Source organism: Culex quinquefasciatus, chromosome 2 (genome assembly GCF_015732765.1).
Source record: "Culex quinquefasciatus strain JHB chromosome 2, VPISU_Cqui_1.0_pri_paternal, whole genome shotgun sequence".
NCBI lineage: Eukaryota > Metazoa > Arthropoda > Insecta > Diptera > Culicidae > Culex > Culex quinquefasciatus.
Window position 1 is genome coordinate 82,082,913 of NC_051862.1, and position 13,343 is coordinate 82,096,255.

At 41.1% G+C, this 13,343-nt stretch overlaps 1 protein-coding gene across 14 annotated transcripts in view; it reads left to right on the plus strand.

The window, feature by feature from the left end:
• The window catches only part of LOC6043494 (zinc finger protein 135), a 62,604-nt gene that overhangs the window by 8,081 nt on the left and 41,180 nt on the right, over nt 1-13,343 (plus strand). The gene's annotated exons all lie outside the window — the stretch shown is intronic.

The window sequence follows — 13,343 nt, forward strand, 5'->3', positions numbered from 1 at the left end:
TCGCGAAACCTATGCGTTACAAAAACGTGAAAGAATTCGAACGCTTATATCTCAATCACATAGAAGTTAATTTATATGATAGTCCCATCAAACGAAAGAAAAAGACTTTACCTTCAGTTACATACACAAACTAAAATCTTTTGTCAGACTGGACTAAACATTGGTTGATGGTTTCAACAAGATTTTCGAAAACGCTAAATGTAACGAAAAAGGGAAAGACTTATATATATATATATCAGTCTCCTTATAACGAATTTGGATAATTGACCAACCAATCAAAAAGGATAGACTTCACCTACCTCTAAGAGATATGGTCTAATTTTCAGCGTTGAGCCAGTAAAAATAGATGCAAATTTGTGATAATTTAATCGTTATAAAAAATAATGTAACGTTGTTTGAAAGTCTTCGAAAAAAGATTAGAAACAACATCGAAACAAAAACAAGATCAAACATCTCCAATCTCATACGTTATGGATATAAAACGATACGATACAACAGAAAACGCACATGTCCACACCAAATCATGCCGGGCTATGCGACGCCATGAGTGTATTGCAATGTTTACATTTTTAGTGTAACAAATATAAAAACAAGCAAGCAAAAAAAAACAAATCAAAACCAAAACAAACATGCAACAGTACAAACCGCGAGAGCAAAACCACAGACACACACACACGGTGTGTATTGGTGGTGTCGATTGGAATTATAATAAGGTGTGTATCCAAACAACGGAAAACATCACACACACGTCACACCCGTCAAGTGCAGCGCAGTCGGTCTAGAGCTCACACTGGTTGATGGAGGCTAAGAAGTTATCGTAAACTAACTTTGTAGTAGAGCTGTCTAAAGTTAGAACATGTCATGGATGAGTCTTCGGAGGTCCTGGTCAGAAGTCTTAAAATGTCATCAGAACTTTGTCCAAAAACCATCCAAACAAGCAGAGAGCAAAACCGCTTTTGACGTTTGAGCAAAACAATCACGTTCAAGCAGGCCACGCCATACAAGAACAAGTTTGATTATGATCGCATCAGTTCTGTCGGTGGCGCCCACGACCAAAGTACATCAAGACACAGAGGCTACTTTGACTACGGGGCTACACACACGTGACACGGCCTGCTGTGTTTGTATAGCTGCTTTCAAGACCTAGAGGAAAAGTTACAACATACTTTGAAAGGTAGAGAGCGTGATGTGTATTGCAAACGATGTCAATCGACGCAAATACCACAGTTTCCAAGAAGTTGTGTGTACAAGGAGCAGGTCGTTTCATGCAATTTTTCATAAACATTATGCTCTGAGCTCTCGCTGGACTCGAAGGGGCCTCGAACTTCTACGTCTTTACATAACCCGGTCGAGTCGTCAAAGCGATAATTTTTAATGCGCAGCTACCCGACGACGACGTCCGGGGCTTGGAAACCAGCACCAGCAGAAACTCGAGAAACCCTCGTCCGATCCATGCGCAGCTAGCGTGAACAGCAAACCCGCACACACGCGCAAACGTGGCAACGTTGCCTCTGTGTTTGTGGGGCCCAGCGTGTGCCCTGAAACTGTACTTCTTTGCTGCCTTCCAACATCCAAAGTCTACCCTACCTCTCTCGCGCACACAGCCTACCCTTCGTCGCGTAGCCATACTACAAGAGAGATTGTATGAGAGAGTCAACAAAAATCAATAGCGCATTATGGTTGAGGTTAGGTGTAGAACGCTCTTCTCGGGTCGTCGTCGTCGTCGCATACTTGGATGAGTATAGCGAAGAGTGGTGGTGGTGAGGGGAACTTTTTCACACACCAGCCGACGACCCAAATACGGCAACAGCGCGCACGCTTGATGATGTGGTTATTTACTCAGCAAAACACGAAGCTTGTACGTGTGTGTGTTTGTACGCTCGCGTTCGGTACTTTTCCGAACCAATACATAACGCGCACCGGCGGCCATCTTGGAACGCGCCCAAAGTGCCCTCTCTCGTTCATGACGGAAGGGTTAGGTCGAGCGCAGGAAACTGTACAGGGATCAATCAACCAACCAACCCAAAAAAAACCTTTGAATAATTAGAATTTGTGTTGGTAGAGGGAATGCGAAGCAGGCCCTGGGTTCGGCCCGCTGCTGGAACTAATACAAACCGGATACGGCGGCGCATACCACCCCAAGTAGGCGCGGGTATTGGTGTGGCGCGGGGAGAGAGGCACCAACACGAACGGCCTGGCCAAGGGGAAAAGGTTAAAACTACGACGCAAACAAATTTATATTTGAAATTCAAATCAGACTCGACTCGAAAATAACACAGTCGGAAGAACAAGCGCGCGCAAACATGTTCCTGAAGGTGTGCGACGATGAAAAGAAATTTTCGTATGAAATTCACACAATCATCGTGTTCAGACAAGACACTCTCGCAAGTGTGCGCTGCTGCGTGGCAACACGCTTGCTGGGATGATAATAGCTACATTCAACAGAGGCGAATGTGTTTTGAGGCACTTGACGTATTGACACTGATTAAATTAACACATTCATTATCGCGTGGAACCTCGTGGTTTCGCTTGCTCCGTTCTGCAGTAACCGTGTATGAGCGCGAAACATGAATATCAAATAGCGTCAACTACTTTGAGAGTGTTTGAAAATTACTTTTACTAAGATATTCGTTTCGTTTAAGTTTGTTTACAATTTGCGTAGCAGTTTTACACTCAGAACATGAACTCACAAACTTTCGATTCTGAATCTAAGTTGCTACCAAAATGCTTTAGTTTAGCATTGGAAGAAACCTCGTCCAAAGCTTTTTACCTAAAACACTCACTGAGAGAAAGAATCTAAACAGGAAGAATCTCTCTTCTCTATTTCAGGTGACGTTTATGGAATGCAAGATTAATGAATGATGCGAGATTGTCTCTTTTGTGAAATTGACGGCCTATAAAAAATTTTTGTTGAAAAAATGTGAATCGCTGATAGAACAATTTATTTGTATCAAAAGACTCACACTGAGTACTCACTGAGAGAAAAATCGAGATACCACCTTTTCTCTCTTGCTAGAACAAGGCAAGGGAGATCTGTATTCAGTTAGAGAAAAGTATGTATCGTATTGTTTTTAAGGCCTAGAACAGACCAAACATTTCGTTGATATTTAGTGAGCTTTCTGCTCGAAACTAGGTGTTTGTAGGCTTGAAACGGTGAGGCAAACATCTTTTAACACCTCCCATCCATTCCGGGATTCGAACTGACGACCTTTCGATTGTGAGCCCCACTATTGAGGTATTTTTTTCAATTTTATTGTTTCTTTTTATTTTAGGAGCAATAAGACAAAACTTTAATATTTATTAGGACAAAAAAAAAATCATAAATTGGCAAAATATGAATGTTACTCTAAATCCTTTAAAGTACTATTCGATGAATTAAAAATATTATTATTTTTTTTTCAAAAAATCACTTTTAGAAAAAAGAAATGGTAATTTTCTTTAAGATTGTAACCTTTCCATCTTAACCATCCTAGCAATATCTACAAGTTGTCCAAGACATCAAATCGTTCAGAAATTTACTTTTCCAAGATGCAGATTTTCTACACAGAAAAAAATTCTCCTAATCGTAAGTTGTGTTCATGAATTTGAAAATAACGAAGAAATATTATTGCATTTATTTTGTATAGACACTTGAAAATATTCTTTGTGGTTCTCAAATTCATGAACACAATTAACGATTTCGAGAATTGACTTTTGTCGTGTAGTATTTACATACTAATTTTGTGTAAAAATCTGCCAATATTGTTTTATAGATATTTGTACGGTCAAATTTATGATATAAAGTTGTAGCTACCTTTCACTACGTTTTAGCCATAACAAAAAATACATAGAATTTTTTTCCGGTTTCCACGAATAATTTCTTTGTTTCGGAGTTCTAAAAAGCAAAAAAAAGCTTTATTGAATCTTAAAAAAAACTCTTGAGGTGGTCCTTCACGGAGAAAAAAGCGTTCCCAAAGTGTTTAAATTCCATGGTACGTTTTTGAAAATCGTACCATGCCATTTGAACACTTTGTTCGTGGTTCTCAATTTCATGAACGGGTATTCACAATTTTGGAAACTTTTTTCTCCATGTTATCATGTTGTTTTTGGGACGCAGAAAATAATTATTAAAATTGCTAAATTGATGAAATTTTGGAAAACAAACTATTTAAAAAATCCCGAATTACAGATATTGAGGATTTGTGATACAAAAAGTCAGTAAAACACGGTGTGCTCCGTGAAAAAAAATTGCTCTTTAAAAAAATAATTCAAGCTGATTTTACTAACACATTTAAAGGAGACGCGTCAGACTCAGCTAGGCGACAAGTCCTCATAAACAAAATATATCTCAAGAGAAAATCAACAAAAAAGGTGCTAAAAAACTCTTGTTTTATGCTAAGCGGTTTTGGAATTCGAGCGAGAAGAAGGAAAGCTTTGCTCGCTTGCGAGCGACAGAGAGAACTTGTAGTTCTTTCTTTTCCTCGCTCGCGCTCTCGCCAACTCGCCTGTCTCGCGAGCTTTCCCGTTTGCGAGTGGAGGAGAGTAGGGGCAATCGACGAGTTGCTCTCGACAGAACTCGAGAGAGAAAAACTTTCTCGCAAGAGCGCGAGAACACCAACACTGATGCTAAGGATTGAACCGGTGATCTCTTGCACAACGATCTGCAGCGCTACCACGACGCTGCACTCGCTTGCGAGAGTTAAGCCTCCTTAATGCGAGGTTGTCACGATATCAAATTGCTATAATTTCTTGCAACAAAAACCGAATCCGAGTCGAGTGGAGGAAAAAAGGCGGGAAACTCACTCAACCTTGATTCCCGGCTAGATTTGACGCAATGCTGCCCACTCACCCACACATGAGTCACCGGGATAGACCCAATGTGAAATTATATGAATGAATAATCAAAAGTACACACGCACATTAAACGCACACACTCACACAGAGGGTTAGAGAGATATGTTGCGCTTGCATTCTTCTTGGTGCGCCGGGAAATGTTTGGCGACACACGTGGAGCACATCCTTGTCGGGATGAAACACGTTGTCCGCGTGGGTGAGTGTGTGTATGCGCAGATCCTAGCCCACAAATACCAGTTACCAAAAAAAAAGAAGCGAATCCCAACAAAAAAAGAACCGACAGCATAATAAGCCTGATGGTGTGTGATGTTGCTGTTGGTGTTGGGGGAAACTTTTCGGAGGAACCCTCACCAAAATAAAGCCCTAGGTTGCGGGTTCACACCACACCACCAACTCCCGCAGTTGGTTCGAGAGTATGTTGGTGGTTCCCGTGTGAAAATTGAAATGAATACATCCAAATCGGCGAGCGTGAAGCGCCAGAATAACACATAATAATAATGTTGGAAAGTGCAGGGACCGCGGTGGTGGTGGTGACTTCATTCATAAACATTCTTCGGACAATCCCAAAACAAAGTCAATCAAAACAAAAAAATAAGCGCGGAACTGGAAGCAAAGAATAAAAAAAATTAATTGCTGATTCAATTCAAATTGAATATTCCGGCTAGACGGTCAGGTCGAGACAACGAAGTTGTTTTTTACGAGCTCTCAAACATTCTTGAGTTCACCACTTTGATGTGATTTAGGATGCGATTGCATTTACGTCTCGTTATACGAAGCGGACGCCGAGTACAAGTGATTCCGCAGATTTGGGATGATCTGCACGTAAAAAAAACAAATATAAAAAATGCATCTGGGATCGAACTCGCGACCTTCAGGTTGAAGCGCTGACGCGCTTCCCCTAAGCTACGCTTGCTAGCGAGACAGTAAGCGCCTGGAAGCGACTAGTTTGCGATGCGCCTTCTTGATGCTGAAGCAAATTCAGTGTAAATAAACCATTTCTACGCCGAAAAGCTGTGATAATTTCCGAGGTCGTTGAATCCAACCAGCACAGCCAGATAACAGGGCCTGAATAAATTCAAGATACGGCGCAGCTCGAAAACAACACCAACTGTCGAAAAAATAAGGGGGGAAACTTATCAGGCCCGTCACGACCAGCAGCGTTACGCAGCTGCAAGTGTTTTAACAATTAAGTACACAAAATATGGTAGTGGAAAAAGCAGCTGGTTTGAGACTACCAACTCGCTTGAAATGTCAGCTTAGCCGCGCTTTGCCAGCGATCTTTAACCACCACGTCGCCGATCTAAAAGGTCAGCTATTCAGCACACCAGCCAGGGCGGGCATGACCTGGCACATTAATCTCGTCGAGGGGATTTAAGTTGTGTTTGGCGTGCATCCTACAAAATCCGAGCGCACTTGTAGTTCTTCTTCTTCAGGGGCTGTAGTCATCGCCGATGATCAGCTCTTGCGGACGTGAAGAAGCGGCCCGATTGTTCGTCACTCGACGCGAGCAGATTGTGTAATGCACCGTCGAGATGTTCAGAAGGGCAGAAATTGTAAGCTCGATGGAAATCTGTGCACGGAAAAGTTTAGAAGAAGCGAAAAAAAACTACGACTTTTTCGGGACTCGATCCCGTGACCTATTGCGCAACGCGCTGCGTCACTACCGCGGCGCTGCGCTCGCTTGCGCGAGCATGGTCGCCTAGAGGCGAGGTAGTCACGGGTGAAGCAATTTCCTTCTAAATTTGATTATTTCCGTGCACCCGAGAACTGGATCGTGGAGTTCGCTGCGCGAACGGAACAAGAAAATATCCGCGAAGCACGTAAACATCATCCCTGTGTGATGAAATGCCGCTCGATGGTTAAAAAAATCATGACGCAGTTTGGGAAGTGGAAGAGGTTAAACTGGCGGGTGCCGAGTTTATTTCAACAACATGAACGATTTTATTTTCAGCCCCGAAAGGTTTCGTCGCTCGGTGTGTGTGTGTATGTGCTAACACACATACAGCCGGGGCCACGACGACCATGGTGGATGACGGTGCTTTTGTGTGATTTTGCCGACGAACGAGCTCGTCGTTGATATTTTTGAAACCGGACGATGAGTTTCTCTCTTCTACAAAAACAGCTCGAGCTCTTTGTGTGCAGATGGTGGCGGCGACGGCGGGCACACATTCAACGTGGATTGGACAAACAATGTCCCCTTGGTCTGCGTTTGCAGCGACCCTTCGTGACTGTGGTATGCAATACCGCTCGCGTCCGTCCCGACTCTCTCGCTGGTTGTTTGTTTTTGGACCAGACGTGGACTGAGGAGAGTTTTATCAGACTTTGTAAAGATGAATAGCACCAGAAATGTAACCAGGAATTTCTGTTGGAATATGAATTTGACTTGCTCTAAAATAAGACTTGCTCTCAAATTTGACTTGGTCTCAAATTTGACTTGGTCTAAAATTTGACTTACCCTCAAATTTGACTTGCTCTCAAATTTGACTTGCTCTCATATTTGACTTGCTCTCAAATTTGACTTGCTCTCAAATTTGACTTGCTCTCAAATTTGACTTGCTCTCAAATTTGACTTGCTCTCAAATTTGACTTGCTCTCAAATTTGACTTGCTCTCAAATTTGACCTGCACTCAAATTTGACATGCACTCAAATTTTTCCTGCACTCAAATTTGACTTGCACTCAAAGTTGACTTGCACTAAAATTTGACTTGCTCTCAAATTTGTCTTGCTCTCAAATTTGACTTGCACTCAAATTTGACTTGCTCTCAAATATAACTTGCTTTCAAATTTGACTTGCACTCAAATTTGACTTGCTCTCAAATTTGACTTGCTCTCAAATTTGACTTGCGCTCAAATTTGACTTGCTCTCAAATTTGACTTGCACTCAAATTTGACTTGCTCTCAAATTTGACTTGCTCTCGAATTTGACTTGCTCTCGAATTTGACTTGCTCTCAAATTTGACTTGCTCTCAAACTTGACTTGATCTCAAATTTGACTTACACTAAAGTTTGACTTGTGTGTGTGTGCAACCAACCAAACGGGACCACGCGGTCGCTTCTTACAAATTGAGTTGTTTCCATGTATTTTTAGATCTTCATTCTATACATACAAATAACTCGCATAGGCATTTGGAAGGTGTTAGCTCTGCCGAGCTTTGGTGACCCATTTCTACGCTGGCTAGCCGAGCGCGAGGTCCCTCAGCTTTTATCGACAAGCCCCGCCCTGAAGAACGTTTGCACCAATCGGGTTCAAACGTTATTTAGAACTTCCGAACCCTTGTCAAATGGACAAGGACCCAGCGCGTATATAGTTTGATAGTAACAGTATTCCTAATTCCAGGCGTCGTTCACCAAGCCGTGATGGCCTTGTGGTTAGCATTTTTGCTTACCAATCCAAAGGACGGGGGTTCGAACCCCGACTCGGGCGACTTTGATTTTTCGTTCATGTTCAGTGTTTCAAGATTAATATTTCCTATACTTTCTCGTTGGGAGCAGATGGGAATCGAACCCAGGACCATTCGCTTAGAAAGCGAACACCGTAACCAGTCAGCCACGGCCGCTCATACTTACACTAAAGTTTGACTTGCACTCAAATTTGATTTGCACTCAAATTTGACTTGTACTCAAATTTGACTTGCTCTCAAATTTGACTTGCTTTCAAATTTGATTTGCTCTCAAATTTTACCTGCTCTTAAATTTGACTTGCTCTCAAATTTGACTTCACTCAAATTTGACTTGCTCTCACATTTGACTTGCTCTCAAATTTGACTTGCGCTCAAATTTGACTTGCACTCAAATTTGACTTGCAATAAAATTTGACTTGCAATGAAATTTGATCTGCACTCAAATTTGACCTGCGCTCAAATTTGACCTGCACTCAAATTTGACCTGCACTCAAATTTGACTTGCACTCAAATTTGACCTGCACTCAAATTTGACTTGCTCTCAAATTTGACTTGCTCTCAAATTTGACTTGTTCTTCAAAAAAAAAAAAATCCGGTTTTCGAGCAAGTCATTTGCGTGTCGCAACTTGGTCGCAACTAAACGACACTGTCCGCATGCCAAGTTTGCCGGAGCTTCCGGGTGGCACGGGGGTGGTACGCGATGCCAGATTACGCCGCCGTTGATAGATGGAAACTATATAGTTACTGCCTGCCAGTGTTTGCACTACACGGTGTACGAATGGGAATAGGTTCAAACGCTGCTGGGCAAAGGTTTTGACCCTGTTAGGTTGATATTTGATGATGGGATGCGGTACACAAAGTTCAGTTCGTTGGTATCGTTCCATCTAAATTATGCTTGATTTTGCGGGGAATAATGGAGGGGAAGGATCATAATTGGTATCATTAGGAGTTCGCCGAAAAAGTGACCGTGAGGCTAACGCCAAAATTATCTTTAGAAAATCCAATTGAAAGTACAATTCTCATTGTAGTCCAAGTCAACATTTGGGACTTCCAGTCAATATTCGAGACTTAAAGCCAATTTTGCGAGAGTTCAAGTCAGCATTTGAGGCGATATTGAAAAGTTAAGTCAACATTCAAGAGTTCCAGTCAATGTTCAAAAGGTTAAGCCAACATGAAAGCGAAACTAGCTTGAGGATACCATGGAGATTTTCCCTTGTCTTCTTAAAAAAGTGGAGCATCAACAATTTCCGAGAGCACAGTGACAGCTTTCTGAACCTTTTTCATCACTTTTAACGAAACCAAACCCCAATGTCTCAGCGCTTTGGTATGCAAATCATTCTCGTTTATCGAGGTTAATCGATTATGATTCGTTCGAGCACACTGACTGTGAAGGGGGTAGCAGGTTCCATTCTCTCCACCGAACGATGATCTCATCGGTTTGGTGTGGGTTTCACTTTCCTGTCTCGATTCGTCGTCGTGATTCACACATTCCTTCAAGCTTTCTTCGCGTGGATTTTGTGTTGTTTTGGCACAGCTGATCAAATTTATAAGACTTCTTGCTTTTTGAATGAATTGTGTGAATATCTCTGTGAGTGTGTGTGTGTGTGCCGACACACGTACACGCTCGCGCGGAGGCTCGTCAGGTTTCCACGTGTGTGCTGCCTTGTCTGTCACCCCCACACCCACAACGAGAGTACTCCGCACACACAATGTTGAGGACTGGTTGGTGAATTTTTACGTTTGCTACAAACATAAGTAGGTATCACACGACTCCTCGACCATTGATGCCTCCACGCCATAATTGTGACCGGGGGTAGCCCAAGAAACGGTCTTGGCGAGGTGTGCATCACATTTATGGCAAAATTCACACAAGCCTACAACAGTCAGTGTCTGCTGGACTTGAACATACTACGTACATGTTGCTGATGATGATGTTCGTGTGACGACCGTGTCTTTAAAAGTGTGAAAAAACACAGTTCTACGCACATACTACGATGTGTTTTGCGAATGCACCGGCATCGAAGCGCACGTGGTCGAGTTGCACACAATTGAACAACGCAACCGGAGTGACGTTTGACTTGAACTGACTTACACTCAAAGTTCGCAAACGTGTTCCATTTTTCGCACAAGCATGCAAATTCCGCGACTCAACCCAATTAGCACCAATTTCGTTGATTAGTCTCAACTTCTACCCCGCAAAACGAGCTAGAATGACCTCAGCTAGTCCCAAAACCGTAAGTCCTAATTACCGCTCTTCGTTATCAACGTTCACCGAAGGCAGCGTCGTCTTCGACGGGCTGACCTCATTTGCACAGTGATGACCGCGCGCTCCGGAAGAGTTCAATTTTCGAAACTTTGGACTCTTGACGAAGCGAAAAGGTTGCGGTTTGCGTTCCAGGCTGCGAAGAACGCAAAGTGAAAGGGACTTGAACTCGAAAATTGCGCGTGGAGAAAGGTGAAATCTGAATCACAAAAGTTTTGAGATTATTTTCTGTATTGCACAGCATTAAAACCGATGTTAAGTCGCTTAATACTACCCACGGCATGTTCTGTTTTTCTGCACACTCAAAAAAGTCGAACCGACGGGATTCAAACACAGCACCAATAGTGAGGACTGACGCCTTAGCCCGCTCGGCTATTAGACCGATGAAGGGAGAAAAGGACAAACGCCCATATGAGTCTTTCGGTCAAGTAGGTTTCCCATACTGATGAGCTACATATTTCTGGGTGTAATATTAAATTATTTAATTTTATTAAATTTCATATACATAGAAAAAAAATCATTGTAATATTACATCTAGGAAGGTGTACATCTTTTATGTTTGAAAAACTGTGTAATTTTACCCCTGAAAATGTATAATTTTACCACTATTCTGGTGTAATGTCGCTTTTTCAGTCTAAATTGAGGTAATATTACATCATAAAAGAGGTAATATTCAACGTTCTAGAATTACACCTTTCAAATTTACCCAATTTTTTGCTGTGTAGTAAAGCAAAAAATAGAAAAAAAGGTTTGTTTTTGGACTGTTGATCATGGATCATGGTCTAAATCAAATCAATTTAGGCCAGAACTGACATTAGATCTTTTTGAAATCTTTATATATTTTTTATGATTTCAATCAAAACAATGTAAAGTACCTATTTAATTCTGTTATTTTGGTTAAAATTGACATTGTATTACTCGCATTTTACTACCACAAAAGCCAAATGTTCTCAATTTTCCACGGGACGACCTTCACAAAGCAGAGTGCGCGCAAATTTATGCCACAAAGACAAATAATAGCGCGATTCGAGCGATTCGATATGTGTGTGATCTAAGCGCGGACTGCAGGAAGCTTGTGTGTGAGTACAGGAGAAAAGTGAAAGAGGTTCATTGGCCCCCACGTGCATTTGTTTTCAAACAAAATTCCTGCACATTTTGCCATGGTGTAAGTGTGTGTGTGTTTGCACCGTGACGACCACTACCGGGGCCAGTACAAACATTGCGTCGTTGGTGATGCCAGGTTTGAGATTAGCATAGATTTGAATGTGTGTTTCCATACCACAGAGCCGACGACTTGTTGTTTGTGGTCATCATAATTGAGGCCGTCGAAGCATATTTGCTCGGTTCATTGCATTAGAACTGCGAGCAGAATGCAAAACTGGTTCTCTAATTTAATTTCACGCAATGTTGGTTTGACTGAATAGTTTTGTATTTATTCAAATCGATAGTCAGATTCATCTAAACCTAACTAAGCTAATGCAGAATTTGATTAGCTATCAAATTCGTCCTGAATCGAGATTACAGTTGCTGTCTAATTTGGCTTGCTCTCAAATTTGACTTGAACTCTAATTTTACTTGACTTGCTCTCAAATTTGACTAGCTCTCAAATTTGACTAGCTCTCAAATTTGACTTGCTCTCAAATTTGACTTGCTCTCAAATTTGACTTGCTCTCAAATTTGACTTGCTCTCTAATTTGACTTGCTCTCTAATTTGACTTGCTCTCAAATTTGACTTGCTCTCAAATTTGATTAAAATTGAAATTTGACTTGCTCTCAAATTTGGCTAAAATTTTAACAAAAACAACTTACGGGAACCATTTCCATCAATAACATTAATTATTCGAACCCTTCAAATAATTCCGTCCAGTGCTGCCAGCATGTTTGCAACTGCAGACTCGTTTTTATCCCCCAATCGGAACCGACACGACCCAATTAAAGTCTCATTTAGCCAATTGAAATTATTGTGCCTTTGTTCGTGCACGGTTTTCTGTTGGCGGCCTGGACTCTCGCTCCGGACCACGGTTCCCCGGGCCAGGACTGCTAGATTGAATAATTGCCACCATTTCTCTTTATTTGGTTGAGGATTTTTTGTTGTTGTACGATTGTGATGCTTGGAGAGACTGATGAAGGGTGATAAGTTTTTTTTAAGGTTTTTCATTGGGTTTCACTGTGACGATTTATTTAAATTACTAAATAAAAATAATATAAACATTCAATCAATTCGCTTTTTCATGCTATTCCCACAGGAAAAAATGTATCAAATCTGTTTTCTGAACTGATTTTAAAGCAAGCTCGTATATCAACTTTGCCCGTGTGTGAAACCAAATTTAATTAAACTCGGTTTGAAGTAAATTTTACTCAGAAATATGCGAATTGATTTCCGTTCAATTTCAAGTGGAATCATCCCAAAACTGAACTTTTATTATTTGATAAAAAAAACTTATAGCTGAGAAGCCTCAATTTTGACAAAATCTGAATGAAAATCTAAATGAGTTTCCACTATGATAGGTATAAAATTGGTGCCTCTAGTAAATTTATAGATTTTTTTTAATTTGTTTTTTTTTTTAATAGGACAGAATTGATTGAGTAATGACCCCATAGTGATGCAATTTATTTAACTTTGTTTTTTTTTTTTTAAAGTTTGGTATAGAATTGGTTACTGTGATCGTAATCAAAAAAATCCCTGAAAAAAACTGCCTTTTTTTCTTTTTGCCTTCCTCACCTTACAGAGGAAAGGCTTCAAAACTGTTGAAACTTCAAAAGTTATGCTTAACCCTTTCCCGCCCAGTGCAAAATCGAGATTTTTACGTTTTCCACATTACTCGTAACTGGATCAACCAAATTG